The 16,092-nt window shown below is 39.2% G+C and overlaps 1 protein-coding gene and 1 non-coding gene across 2 annotated transcripts in view; both read left to right on the top strand.

Annotated features, from left to right (window-relative positions):
- Nucleotides 1-16,092, top strand: part of CSMD1 (CUB and Sushi multiple domains 1) — a 1,869,137-nt gene that overhangs the window by 765,727 nt on the left and 1,087,318 nt on the right. The gene's annotated exons all lie outside the window — the stretch shown is intronic.
- Nucleotides 8,782-8,946, top strand: LOC112659187 (U1 spliceosomal RNA). The gene has a single exon (XR_003136257.1). It is a non-coding gene; the product is annotated as a U1 spliceosomal RNA (small nuclear RNA).

Consider the following 16,092-nt stretch of genomic DNA (forward strand, 5'->3'; position numbering starts at 1 on the left):
CAGGTGTGGGACAATTTCAATATAATTATTTTAGCCTTTAGCATTATACATTTTAATGGCTTGTTATTTAAAAAAGATTATGAAATCTTACATTATCTCTATTGACTTTTCAATTTATGCATTTATTTTAAAAAAGTTTTATTTGAGAGGTGCCTGGGTGGCTCAGTTGGGTGTCTGCTTCTTGGTTTTGGCTCAGGTCATGACCTCGGGGTCATGGGATAGAGCCCTGTGTCAGGCTCCACCCTCAGCATGGGGTCTACTTAAGATTCTCTCCCTCCCCTGCCCCCTCCCCCTGCTCCCTTGCTCATGCTTTTTCTCACATAAATTAATACGTCTTTTAAAAAAGTTTCATTTAAAAAAAAAAAGTTTCATTTGAAACCATCATGTAAATGCTTAACTTACTTAGTGATACATAAACAACCTCCTGTTTATAATGAAAAGGTTTTTTTAATCATTTTCTTTTTAAGAAATATTAATGGTTAGCAACAATTTTAAAGAAATAAGTAAAAATAAAATCAGCTATTTAAGTTTTAGATAAAGTTCAATATGCAAAATAAGTACAAGGGAGCTGATTAAAGAAAAATATTATTCACTTTTTAAAATCTTTCTTGAATATGTGAAAAATACCTAAATTGTTCATCTCTCTTACTGCTAGTCAGATAATTGCCAGCCCCAGCTACTGAAATTAATGCCAATATGGTTTCGATCACTGATAATTGTGTGATTTAATTCTGTCATTTGAAATAATAATAGTAGCTATTTTGTTCATTTATAACTTTTCATATAATCTGTATCTATCTCACCTTGTATTCTTATATTTATCACTACATATACATTATTTTTTCCCACTGTAGTATTTTTAATATCAATTAGAAAATTAGAAAACACTTTTCTGAAGTTAATAGAATACCTCTTTCAAATGTGAAGACAATCGCTTCTTGACCTTTTGGCCAAGATCAAATGTGAAGACAGATTTTATACACACCTGAAAGAGGTATATGTTATAATATCCATTAAGGCATTTTAAAGGGTATTCTATAAATTGATGGTGTGAAAAATATTTATAAGAAACATTATACAATGGGATATTATTCAGCCATCCAAAGGTATGGGATCTTACCACTTACATCAAGGTGGATGGAACTGGAGGGTATTATGCTGAGTGAAATAAGTCAATCAGAGGAAGACAATTATCATCTCGTTTCACTCATATGTGGATTGTAAGAAACAGCACAGAGAACATTAGGGAAGGGAGGGAAAACTGAATGGGAAGAAATCAGAGAGGGAGACTAACCATGAGAGATGCTAATCTCTAGGAAACAAACTGAGGGTCACTGGGGGGTGGTGGGGGATGGGGTAATTGGGTGACAGGTTATAAGGAGCCATGTGTTGTAATAAGAACTGGATGTTATATGCAACTGATGAATAACTGAACCCTACATCTGAAATTAGTGATGTATATATGTTGGCTAATTGGATTAAAACAAAAAAAATAAATATTGTGTGCTTTATATCCTTCCAGAGGAAAGGGTATTTGTTTACATTATACAGTGGTTTTTGAAATTTGGGAAAATAATATTGTAATCAAATAATTTGTTTCTAGAATCATATAGGCAATCACTCAAAACTCATCAAAATTGGGACTATCTACAAATCACCCAAAAATCAGCTTTAATGGCATTGTTTCCTTGAACATATTTTGAAATCCTAGTTTTTCTGAATATATTTCCATGTCTTATGAATAATCACTGGCACCAAATGGCTGGAACTCCCTCTCTTCTCTCTGGGCATTATTTCAACTAGTCACTCATCTTTCTGTTCTTCAGACTGAGGAGAAAGAACATAACTCTGGAAAGATTTCTTGGTGAAGTAGGGAGAAACGATGTATTTTTTGAAGAGCATAGAATAAAAATGTCATAAATGGACAGATCATGAGGCTAGAGGCTTCAGGAAAAGAAAGCACTAAATAAAACAAGAATGAGAAAAAAAAACCTGTCTGCAAGAAGATCTAAGACTGATTTTCTGGAGGGTTGATAATAGTAAAGGCTGTTCATTTCCTGTCTTAGGATGTTCATTTGTAGAAGCATGCTCTCAGTAAACAATTCTCAATTCATACTTCAGAAATAGTTAGCACAGGCATTTATTTCTTCCACGGCCATATCTGTTCAGAGCACAGTGGCCAATGAATTCAGCTGACGTCAACATGTATTACTGGGCAAAAGAAACTTGGTGATCTCTCCTATCTGAGTTGTAACAGCCATTGCGGTGAGACATGTTGGGGCTGTGGGTGGGTGCACGATACACACCATTCCAGGTTTGATCGCATCCTCACCAGGAACTTCTGTGTCACTTCCAAATGGCTGGAATGACCTTAGACCCTTAAGGTCAGTGTCTTCATCCATACAATGGGAAAAAGAGTTCCTTCCATCGGATTGCTTGGAAAGCTAAGTTGCATTTATAAGCAAATAATCTGGCAAATAGCAAACAGAGAACATTAATTTGATGATATTACAAAGAGGTGAGGAACATGCCAAGGCTAAAATAATTTTTTATAGCTCTTGCCTTATACAATTTATCTTTAATATTTAATCTTCAGAGTGACTGGGTGACTCAATTGGTTAAGTGTCTGCCTTTGGCTCAGGTCATGTCTCAGGGTCCTGGGATCAAGCCATTCGTTGGACTCTGTGTTCACCAGGGAGTCTGCTTGTCCATCTTCCTCTACCCATCCCCCGCCATTCATGCTCTCTCTTTCTCAAATAGATAAATAAAATCTTTAAAAAATAAAATTTAATCTTTACTCCAAATATATATGAATAAATAAGAATAAACAGATTTCTTTTAAAGGGGATATTTAAAAAACTAGATGAGCAGGAAAAGCATTATTATGAGTAATATATTTACTTCGGGTTTAACAAATTAAACATATGAAATGAAACTATTTAAAACAAATACTCTACACCAAATTCTCTATTCAAGAACAATTTTATTCAAGAGAGTTGAGCTGAAAGCATATATGTCAAATCATGCTTCATTTTTTAAAAGAAACTATATAATATTGTCATAACAAAATTAAAAATGCTGCTGTTAGAATAAATGAGATAGGATTTTTATAAGATAATATAGGCTTTTCATTATATACCATTTCCACACACATGTTTATCAAATGTTTTAGCCAATCAGATTGAATCTGCCTGTCAGCGTGGAATAGAAGAGGTATAGTAATTCCCATATATTATAGTGGATAAGATATTGGTTATAAAATATCGAATCTTATTTATTTTATAATCTAAAAACTGTTGACAAACTCAGGAATTCTTGGAGGAGGAATAGTGGCTTTATACTTAGATTATGGGACACATTTCTAGTTTTCCTAATTTTTAAAATATTATCAAATGATGGATGTTCTGTTAGTTCGCTAACTTGGAAGTGGAAAATAATTCTAATTCTTAGAAAACAAACACAAAAGTAAAACCTGAAAAAACTCAATTTTCTTCTTACCACCTCATGAATTGATTATCAGAGACAATATAACAAGGTTATATTGTCAATAACTGTTTTGAAATTAGATTTCTTAGGTATAGCACATGTAGTCCACCATCAGCACATGTAATTAAGGACTAAACACCCACAGATGCTTGAGTTTTTAGTTTTAATTTATCTCCAATTGTGTATTTATGTGTATGTATGGGTGTATGTATGTACCTACCTATCTACATCCCTGCATACCAACCTACCTGACCCTCCAGCCCTACTGTGCCAGTGACCAAGGATCAAAGTGACATATGAGTGGAATGACTGCTTTTTTATTGCAAGTTCTCTGCTGATTTGCATTCAGAATCTAGCTGTTTAATAACAGAGGATACTTTGATTTGGAGAAGATAGACTCGATTTCCCTTTATTCATTGCGAACAGGCTTTGCTCATTCCAGAGAGAAGAGGTATAAGTTTTTATTTGCTGCTACAATGAATCACTGCAAATTTAGGGCCTTAAAAATCATACCCCAAAATGTATTCCTGGCAAGATTCTCATTGACCTAGAATCCAGGCTCAGCAAGTTCTGCTTTTCTGAAGGAAAAATGGGCAGCCTTTTCGCTTGTCTTTTCCAGCTTCTAGAGGCTACCCACCTTCTTTTGCTCATGGCCCCCTTTCCCCATCTTTTTTTTTTTTTATTGGTGTTCAATTTACTAACATACAGAATAACACCCAGTGCCCGTCACCCATTCACTCCCACCCCCCCTTTTCCCCATCTTAAAGCCAGCAGACTCACATCTTTCCAACCGTTTTTCTCCAGTGATAACTCCTTTTGATCATAGCCTGGAAAATTTCTCAGAGTTAAGAACCCATTGTGATAGCACTGGATCCATTCAGGTAATCCAGGACAATTTTCCCATCTCAAAATCCTTAACTCTGTATCTGTAAAGACCCCATGGTCAAGTACATGAACACATGCACAGGTTCTTGGGATGAGGATGTGCATATCCTTGGTGGGGGGCATTATTCTGCCTTCAGAGATGCCAAAATACATACAATACCAATGCTTTCCTACTTCTGGGTGTTCGTGCAGACTGTTCCTGCTCCCCAGAATGCTGTCTTCAGGTTTTGCCTGCCTGTGCTTTGTGTTTCAAGCATGAAACTCCTTTCTTTATGGGCATTTTTGGATATTTAGGTCCTCATTTTTATTTTCTTTTTTCCCTTTGTAACACTCACCACAGCTATTACATAAATATGTGTTTGAGCATGTATTTCTGTGGAACTGGCTTCCCTCTGGCACTGCAAGCTCTCTGAGGGCAGGTACCATGTTTTATTCAACTGCAAATTGATATCATTCACCATGATGCTCAGAGAGAGAGAAACCAAACAACGGCTTTTGAATGAATACACCAATGATGTACTGAAGACTACATGCTGACAAAAATTAATTTTGAATTTAAGTATAAAAATACAAATTTAGTTTTCAAGACCTGGATAAAACCCACTCCATAAAAGATTTTATACATTTCTATGACCTTTATGTTCTTCCATTCTGGGGAAAAAAGTTATGAAATGCAAAAAGAAAAAAGAATATGCAGAAAGATAGAGTAAGGCATTAACATGCCATATTGTCACTGAGCTCTTGAAAAGCAAACAGGCAGATGCTTCATTTTCTAAAGCACATTCAGTAAAATGAATAAAAACCTAACTATATTGTAAAGAAAAGACGTAATTCATCGAGCAGCCACATCTCATTTTGTTGTGTCATTATAGGGGTGATAATGCTGTCTAAGACAGCTGGCCAGCCCACCAGCCCTAGAAATGGCAGGATGAAAATGTTTTCTCTGGGGGAAAAAAAAAAGTACTTTACACTTAAATTGAGACACAAGCCTTAAGAACTGTCAGTTGTGGGAGTTGGACATCCGTGTGTCTCCATTACTTCTTTCCAAAGTACAATTATCTACATGTAAATAAAGGATGTTTTTCTGGTCCAGGAATTTTTGGGTTGTCTTAAATAAATGTTGTTGAGCCAGGCAAATAAAGTAACAATCTCTTCATAACTTCTACATATAATGGTCATCCCCCATAATTAGGTATACCCAAGGTCTTTGCAGGAAGCAAAAGCTTGAATCTGGCCCCTGCCCCACAAAGTTCAGGTGCCTAAACCACCCTGAACATATTGTGAATGTTCCATCCACACAGTAATGGCTTTAAAATTATTTTTCTTTGGCCTTTAACTTTTCATATATATTTTGGTAAGATTTGAGAAAATTGTAGAAATGAAGTAGTTGGCCGAGGGCTAATAAGGGTTCATGTATATTTTGCATTTCCTTTTACTCTACAGTTGTCACTTCCTGCACTTTACATATTTTTGTTTAACTTACTGGAAAAAGAATCCACACCAATGTTTATTTCATCTCAGATACTCTGAGTATGTAAGATTACTTGATCCTCACAGCAATCATTTGGATTGTGAAAGATTCTTGTGAATTTATATGTCAATCCATATGCCTCAGTGAAGTTAGGCACCTACGCAAGGTCAACTAGATAGAAGGTGGTGGCTGGAATTTGAATTCCTCTACTTCTGGTTGCAGCATATCATAATGTCTTAGGCACCGAACATCTAGATACGTAAAATAAAATAAGGAAGAATTAAATTCATAAAATAACTCTCCAAAATTGAATTATGGAAATTAGAAAAATAACATCAACCCAAATGCCTTTTACCCTGCTTAGCTTTTATTTTTCCTTTTTAAATTTTTATTTTTTTAATTTAAATTCCAGTACAGTAAACATACAGCGTTATATTAGTTGCAGATATACAACACAGTGATTCAACAATTCTATGCATTACTCAGTGTTCATCATCATTGTGTATTCTTTTTTTTTTTAATTTTCTTTTGATTTTTATTTATTTTAGTCACAGAGAGAGAGAGAGAGAGGCAGAGACACAGAGACACAGAGGGAGAAGCAGGCTCCATGCACCAGGAGCCCGACGTGGGATTCGATCCCGGGTCTCCAGGATCAAGCCCTGGGCCAAAGGCAGGCGCTAAACCGCTTCGCCACCCAGGGATCCCCATCATTGTGTATTCTTTCCTCCCCATGTTTTATTTATTTATTTTAGATAGTTAACATATAATGCAATATTGGTTTCTGGAGTAGAATTTAATGATTCATTACTTGCATAGAGTAGCTTTTTATTTTTATTTTTTTTATTTATTTTATTTTTATTTATTTATTTATTTATTTTTTAATGATAGTCACAGAGAGAGAGAGAGAGGCAGAGACACAGGCAGAGGAAGAAGCAGGCTCCATGCACCGGGAGCCCGACGTGGGATTTGATCCCGGGTCTCCAGGATCGCGCCCTGGGCCAAAGGCAGGCGCCAAACCGCTGCGCCACCCAGGGATCCCCATAGAGTAGCTTTTTAAAAAGGATATGTAGGGCAGCTCGGGTGGCTCAGCAGTTTAATGCTGCCTTCAGCCCAGGGCCTAATCTTGGAGACCCGGGATGGAGTGCCACATAAGACTCCCTGCATGGAGCCTGCTTCTCCCTCTGCCTGTGTCTCTGCCTCTCTCTCTGTGTGTCACGAATGAATGAATGAATGAATGAATGAATGAGTAAATAAATCTTTTAAAAAATTAAAAAGTTAAAAGGATTTTTAATTATTATAATGACAGTACAATAAATTTATTTCAACCTAAATTTCTAAAGACTTTTCACATTTTTATCTGACTATGTAATTTCATCATTGAGATTCAACTTCTCCACTTAAAAAATAAGTATATTAAGTAGAGAATTGTGGGGTTCTGTGTAATCCTGGCTTGCATTGATTTTTCTGTGATTTCTATAATATTGTGTGTTTTTAATATTCAGTACTTTTCTTACATGTTACAATAACCAAAGCAAACAAAAATTGATGTGGCATGATCAGAAAAGAATTATCATCAATGTATTGAATAAAGGAACTGTTTTGGAATTCTAGCTAGAATCTTGTCATAATGAGTACAGCATTACGTTTCATTGTGTTCAGGTAGTTAAAGAGGAGCACTTGAAATTTCAGACTACAACAATAAAAGGAAGCAAATCTCACTGAGATATTATGACTAAAAATAAATTATTACCAGAAAAAATTATAATGATAAAGATTTGTGGGTGTACATACTTAATTATCATTTAGGATTTCATGGTAACTCCCCAAGACAATTTTCAAGATATCCAGAGTCCTTGACATTTTAATGGTTACCATTTTTCATTTATCTCATTTTTCCCATATTCATTAATAATCATAATAATCTTGAACTGTTCATAAAATCTTGACCTAAAATTTTGTCACAGTAAGCCATTGAAAAGGAGAAGAAAAACTGTTGTTCTCCAGTGCAAACCTATACAAAATCATTGAATTTTCCATCCAGAGCGTCATACTTGAGTCTTGAATTTGTGGAAATATTTGAAGAAGATCAAAGGACATGATCTCTAAAAACTATCGTTGAATTAGCAACATTCAATCTGGACTATGGGTCTCCCTAGCGTCATGCACTGAACATGGACTGAAGAGGTGATTCATTCAAAGTGCAGTGCAGGGCTTTGTGGAAGAGGCAAGGATGGCTTGATCTGTCCATCCTCCCAACACTTGCTCTTTGGTAGGCAGAATGCAGTCTTGACAATAGCTGGTGGTCAAATGACATTTTGAACATATTTCTATTTGCCTTCTTTTGTTCTGGTATTTGTTAGGAAGACAAGCTGTAATCAAATCATGTGACTTGGCTCCTAAAGCACCCTACCCACTTCTTTTTCACTCTGACATGCTCTTCATCTATATTAAGCACCAATGCATTTTGGAACTACACTTAAGATACAGATCTCAAACTAATAAAAATCACCCTAAAAACAGTTTATGTGTTGATGACTAAAGCAGAAAAAAAAAGTGTGAATTTAACATTTTCACACATTAGGTTAAATATAACCTCAAGTGTAATTTTGACGCTGTTATATTTTCTTCACTTAATGCATTATAATGTAGGATTACACCAGGTGTTAGGCTACATAATTTTTTCTATGTGCAATCCCATGCAGATGTGCAAACTGAGGAGCAGAGAGGTCTTCCCCATGTTCTCATTACATAGTTGTGTTGGAGCTGGGGTTGACTCCTGCCCTGCCTTCTTCTAAATGCCATGCTCTTCCATGCCCACCACCTTGCAAGCATCCCCATGGAGGGACACAGTTGTCTAGGACACACATACACACTTGGAAATCAATAGAACCTGAATAGAAGCAAGGTGAGGGCAGTTCTGATTAAAATAAAAGGAGAGGATACTTACCCGGCAGGGGAGATACCATGATCATGGAGCTGGTTTTCCCAGGGCAAGGCTTAGCCATTGCACTCCAGATGTGCTGACCCCTCCGATTTCCCAAATGTGGGAACCTCTCGACTGCATAATTTGTGGTAGTGGGGGACTGTGTTCACACTTTACCCTGGTAAAAAATAATAATAATAATAATAATTTTAAAAATTAAAAAAATTAAAGGTGGGGAAAGATTTAAAATAAATAAATAAAAGGGGGAGAAACAAGTGATATCACTGTGGATATCTATTCAGAAATATCATTTTAACTCTTCCATGCTGTGAACTGTGCCATTCCAGAGGTCTATGAACTGTGTCTCAGAATAACATGTTTAAAAGCACACAAAAAATATAGATTGCAGGAAACCAATTATATTGAACTATACTCTTTGGGGATCCATGACCCCCTATCTGGGAAAGGCAGGCTCTGTTGGTAATGGAGACTTTACCCCATGCAGCCACATGCTTAACAATGTTATGTTAAAATCAAGGCAGCTGAGGTAGACATTCCTTACACATTTCCTGAGAGATTCATTTTCAATACAGGAAAGACAAAAAAAAGTTATGTTTTTCTTCATCCACAAATCCATATTTTACTTACCCATAGGTATGGCTTATCTGCAGTGCCAATCTGACCCCACATGGCTCTAGGAGATCTCATCATCTCGTCTCTCCTGCTGAGGGAAGGGGCAGCAATTAACAGTGAAGAGGAAGCAAAAGAAATGCCATACTCTTTATTCAGTGTCATTAGAATTATCATAAAAACAAAAACCACAACAAAAAAACTTGCTGTTAGGTGCTTTCTGGTGCTATTTACATGATGCTCACTATCCATTAGTGAAGAAATAAGACACTATTATAATTAAGGCCAGCGCCACCCCTTGTCATTAGACATTTGGTGTGTAGAGTATTTGGTTTGTCCATCATCTCATGGCCTGTGCTAGCATGAGTATGTCAACACGTAGGAGTAAGCCTGTGGTTCTTCCCAAGCTTCTAAACCCATCCTATATGAGTAATGTTGGGGACATTTTATTGCTTCCTTGATTATAATTTCCATACTCTTTTTTTCCTTCAGTATTAGTAGCAGCAATACTGACCATTGAATGGAATTAGTGTTGGGTGGTGAGATACATAAACTCCATAGGGCAATATTTTAGGTATTTTACTTAATAATTTTTATTATTGTATGTAAAATGGGCCGATATGTTGGTTGGCCGTAACATTTAAAGTAGTAGCAAATTGACCATATATTTTTTTTCTGTGTTTAAGTGACTAATATGCATATACTACCTTATTTTTAAAAATCACTTATTTATTTATTTAAGAATGAGAGAGAGAGGACACATGTGCAAGGGTGGGGTGGGGCAGAGGCAGAGGGAGAGAGAACCCCAAGCAGACTCCTCACTGAGCACAGAGTCTGACCTGGGCCTCAATCCCATGAGATGACAACATGAGTCGAAACCTGTACATTTTTTTTTCTTTTATAAATTTATTTTTTATTGGTGTTCAATTTGCCAACATACAGAATAACACCCAGTGCTCATTCCGTCAAGTGCCCCCCTCAGTGCCCGTCACCCAGTCACCCCCACCCCCTGCCCACCTCCCCTTCCACCACCCCTAGTTCGTTTCCCAGAGTTAGGCGTCTCTCATGTTCTGTCTCCCTTTCTGATATTTCCCACTAATTTTTTCTCGTTTCCCCTTTATTGCCTTTCACTATTTTTTTATTCCCCAAATGAATGAGACCATATAATGTTTGTCCTTCTCTGATTCACTTATTTCACTCAGCATAATGCCTTCCACCTAACTGACTGCACCTCTCAGGCGCCCCTCATATATACTACCTTAAAATCAGTCATAATAGGAAAATAATTTTTCATAGAATTTGCAAAGGAGAAAATAAAATGTATGCACATCCCCATGTCTTGGAATTAAGCACCGTACTTCTGCTTGTAACTTCCCTGGGTGTATGTGAGGGGTCTGATTGAGGCATGTTGGTGACAAAGTATGAACAAGACCGGACTGTTTATCTTCCACATGTGGTTATAAGGTGCCCTGTGGATGCCCCTACATCCTTTAGCATCACCCCCTCCAATTCCGTACCTTTTCAGCATTGGCCAGTTATTAATCATTCTCACTCTGGAGAGATTCAGTTCTATTCTCAGGATGCTGGTTTGAACCTTGGCTGGCACCTCCTGTGGCTGCCACCACCCCCACCCCTTCAGCGGGCCTGTTACCTGCACCCAGAGCTGGAGCTAGAGGGACCAGGCACATTCTCCTGTGGCTCGTGGCACCACCTTCATGCCCCACCACCCAGAGTGGGCAAGAGGGACAAGTGGGGAGGGAGCTGCCCCATACATCGGCCAATCTCTGCCTGTCTCCGGGTTGTTCCCCTCTGTAACCCAGCAAAGCTGCAGTTCTGAGGGGTGAGCATCCAAGTGTGGCCCTGTCAGAGCAGTGCCTTTGCTCTGGACTCCTGCCCGCCTCAGGCTGTCCTGCGCATGAGACCTCCACCTTCCCAGAGCCTCCTGGGACTCTGACCCTCTGAGCCCCTCCCCTTGGAGGATGCCAGTTGTGTTTGAACAAGCTGGACAAGCACACACAACCTGAGTGTGAGCATTCTATTTGATGCCCTGCATATCTAAGTTAGCAGCACACACTGCACATTTTCTGCGATAGAACATGCTCTCGGTGCATTATTTTCACCGCGTGCATGATATTTTAATGCACAGGTATGACATGGCACATTTACTCCCCACCTGGTCACTTATTATCTACCCAAGTTGTGTGTCTATGTTACTCTAGGTGCCCGTGTACCCTAACCCAGCCCTGGACTTTGCAGAGCTGAGGTGAGATGATGTGAATCGACTTATCTTGTTCAGATAGCTCTCCAGGACAATCCGGGGCACCAGAGATCCATAAGGCACATACAAGTACTCAAAAGACATGTTTCAAATAAGATGAATATGAAAATGGCATTACCTTAAGGTGTCCTGAGATCAGTCCTGAGTTCTAAAGGTCTGATTGCATTTGGTTTACGAAGTGCTCAAAATGCTCAAAGTTGGAGAGACATCAGTGTGTACAGTATATAGTCTTACACAAGTGAGGGTGTTCTCAAAGTTTGTGACTTACAGAATCAAGTTCCTAGAAGGACGTTTCACAGAAACGTGAGTTTTGTTGGCTTAATCGTGTCTGCCACGGGGAGTTAAGGGAGTGGTTTGAGTGTGAGCCTGGAGACGGATGGGAGTCCCTTGAAAACTCAAATGATAGAAATCCTCAAAATGCAATACATACCCGATCCTTTATGCGTGCGTTAGTTAGCTGTGGCTGCTGTAAAGAAGTAGCACATACTGAGTCGCTTATGACCACGGAAATGTATTTCTCACAGTTGCGGAGGCTGGATTTCTGAGATCGGGTGCCTCGTACGGTTGGGTTCTGGTCAGAGCCTGTTTGTGGGTGTCAGACTGCAGATTTCTTCTTTGCCCTCACATGGTAGAAAGAAGGAAGGGGGCTCTCCGGGGGTCTCTTTGCAAGCATAGGATCCCATTCATGAGGCTCCATCCTCATGCCCTTATCACCTCCTAATGACCCCACGGCCTGACACCAGCACATCTGGGGTTAGGATTCCAATATAGGAATTTTGGGTGGATGTAAATATCCAGTCAATTCCACTGACATATAGGTGACAGCTAGACTGACCGGGATCGTCTGGCTACTTCCAGGCCCACAGGTTTAGAGTCTCACTTGAGTTCCCAAGCAAATGTTCCCTGTAGGGTGACCAACCATGGATTTGTTGCAGAGCAAAACCAGTGCTGAATAAAATATCTACTAGCTGAGTGATGTATACTAAAAAGGCTCTTGCTCCAAGTTTAGGGGGTTTGTCTCCTTTGTTTAGGGGGTTCAGTTTATTCAGTGTCAGTGTTCAGTCTGAATGTCGCAAATATTCACAGTCACCTAAAGTCACGTGGTGGGGGAGTGGGATCAGATGGTGGCCCATCGATATCCCAGGAACTACTGGGTAAAGAGAGTAAGAGAAGGGTCCTCTAAAACAGATGCACTAGAATTGCTGATCAGAGCTCCTTCTAAATGTGGTGGAACAATCTCCTTGAATATATTAGAAGCCACGTCTTAGAATTATTGTGCAAACAGTCATCCTTATAATTTGTGACATTACCTAATCACACACGGAAGACACTCAACCACCTTTGCTATTTTAACTATTATAGTTTAAGACACCCTGTTGCGCCTTAACAATGTGCTGGAAAGGAGAAGAATCGTATTTAATGTGGACAGACTTCTTCGTTTCTGCTTTGTTTTGCTGTGCGTATGGCTCTTGCAACAACATTACCAATACTTTTGTCGTGTGAGAAGGGGAAGCAGCGGGAAGCTTGTGCGTCCCCCCTGGAATCCCCAGGGATGCGCGTCCCCACACGGGCGCCCTGGCCACTGGTACAGATGCTGGTTTAAGGAAGCTGACTCGTGCTCCTGGTCCCTGCCTTTGCTCTTCCTTGAATCGTTGTCCCATTTTCATGTTGCCGAGGTCTTGAAACTTACGTTGATTTTGCTGATTCACATCCGCAATCATTGGATGGAACTCGTACTTCAATTCAACCTTAAACACCATGTAAACAGAACCACCATCAAAATAAAATGGCCTTTCCATTTTTATGTAGGAGGAGATTATATATTTTGCAAAAGCACACAGAACTGAAATCAATCTGATGAATTTTTCATGCGGCTTTTCATTTTCTTCCAATTTATCTTGTGCTTTTCTTTCAACAGTTGAAGCTTAAGTAGCTGAGGGACAGTGACTCGTGGATGAGGCACAAACAGTGTCTAGGTGTGGTTCAGGCAAGGCACACTCCGGTGGGTAGTCCTCTGCACACGTACGCTACATTGCAAGCAAATCAAGGAAGGCAGTTTTATTTTTACCTCATTTGATGAGTCAACGGCATCTATTGGTTTTGAGCTCTTTTCCTGTGTTTGTTAGCAAGTTCTAACAAACGTTCTCTCTGGTTAGAAAGCCCAAGAGCTTTCATTCTAGCAAAACCAGTAACTAATGTCATGTTTTCACCTCTCTGAGCTCCTGTTCTATGTCCATGAAACATGAGAATATATCACCTCCGAATCCCTTCCAGTTGAAAAGCTGGTATCTCCAGGTGAAATTTTAGTTTCTGATTTGCATTTCTGACTGTATTATTTTACTTACACCAGTTACACAGCGTGCTATTTGTATGTGGATCAAATTATTCTATGCCATCCACAGTAATGTGTGCTAACTCATTAAATGTCACAGTCATTGTGGGGAAACTGAGGCACAGAGAGGCTGACTTGTCCCCCATTGCCGAATCCCTACTAATAGTAGAGTCTAGATTTAATTAAAGCCAGAAAAGTCCTCAATTCCCTCTTCTTAGTCACTATACTACACCTCCTGTCTTTTTCTAAGAAAAAAGAAATGAGAATATTTCTTGAAATTGTGTTACTTTGGTGGTTTAGAACTGTACTCAAGGCTATACACATCATGTACCAATTACACTTAGTATTTTAAAAAGCTGTGCTCTTTTAATTGATCCTACCTTAATATCTGGCAACTTGATGAAATTTGTCTTTATGTGACAGGGGGATTTTCAGTGATTTATCAGGATAGTTTTCTTTAATACTTAAACTGATTAAATAAAATAAGAAAAAATACTTTTAAACATACACATATTCCACTATGTTGCATCCCATTATAAATGAGGGTTAAGGACATTAGTAGATTACTTTTTTTTGCCTGGGGAATATAGCAGTTTGATCCAGGAAATACAGACGTTGAAGCCTACTTATCCATAGACAGATGGCTTTATCATTTTTCAAAAACAGTCCCACTAAATCAATGTCAGGTATGATAGCAACATTCTTGAAGGAAGGTCAAGGGTGATCACAAGGGTAGTGCATATTTTTTAAAAAATATAATACTCATTTATTCATGAGAGACAGAGACACAGGCAGAGGGAGAAGCAGGCTCCCTGCAGGGAGCCCGACATGGGACTCGATCCCAGGACCCCAGGATCACACCCTGGGCAGAAGCCAGGCGCTCAACCACTGAGCCACCCAGGTGTTCCAATGCATCTTTAATATGAATGTATACAGTCACCCTCTTCTTACTATAAATGTGATTTTTTTTCCTGTAAATCACAGAAATACATTTTGGTAGACCTATATATTTTCTGTTTTTTAATGACTTGGTCAAGTGAGAAGCCCCACGAGTACTATTAGTATTCCTAACAAGGGCAGTTGGCACTAGGCTTCATCCTGAGTTACTCAACATTACGTATTGCCATAGAGACGTGCGAAGAGGTTCTCTGCAGATGAGCAGGGCTGGGCCCACACCCCTCTGGTGCAAGGACCTAAGCACGGATGTGTCTGCAAGGGCAGGGCGCATGTGTGAAGGTGTCTCTCATCTCAGACAGGTGACTGGCGAGTGGGTTCAAGGGATTGTTCTAGTAAACTGAAGTGTTAATCTCATGAACTGTCTTTATTAGATAATTAACAGCAACTGTGATAACCAAGACTGGCGTGCCAGTGGCTGTACCCAGTACCAGTAAAGGGTTCACATCGGAGTCCGATGCGGGTCTGGGAGCCCAGTCTCATCATGTAGGATGAACTAGACAGGCAGAAACACAGCAGATGAACATGCCTCCATCTGCTCCAAGATCTCCGTGGGCAGCCACTCTGTCAGACCTGATGACAAATGCATGGACGCCTCCTGGGTTCCTGGTCGCCTTCCCTTTACCCTCCCTCTCCCAGAATACATATCCTGGAGGCTCTCCATCTTCCCTCCTAATAGAAGTATTTTTTTTTCTTTTTTTCTCCTTTCTAGGAATTATTTAAAAGCCATGGGTTGATTATATTTTTTTACTTTCTCTCTTTCTATGAATAATAGAAAGGCGAAAGTTTAACCAAATAAATCAGAACTGTGATTGAAACCTTTTATACCCTTACCCAGAGCATCTTAGCATTACAGTGAACTGTGGAGGAAATGGATCCGGTTTCTACTGGATTCTCTTTCAAGACTCTTAGCAAACAAACCATCGTGAGGATGTGTAGGGATGATTCATGTCAAGGCCCTCCTCCCAAATACAGTTCCTTGCAGGATATCTCAAGACTCGTATGGCAAAAATAATCTAAGGTAATAGATGAGCAGCTCCCACCCTACGGGGCCTTGCGTGGATTGAATCAAAGCAGCTCAACGTGCACCCCTGTCATCTGGATGCAAGACGTCGCGGGGGCCTTGGGAGCCC

Source organism: Canis lupus, chromosome 16, assembly GCF_003254725.2.
Source record: "Canis lupus dingo isolate Sandy chromosome 16, ASM325472v2, whole genome shotgun sequence".
NCBI lineage: Eukaryota > Metazoa > Chordata > Mammalia > Carnivora > Canidae > Canis > Canis lupus.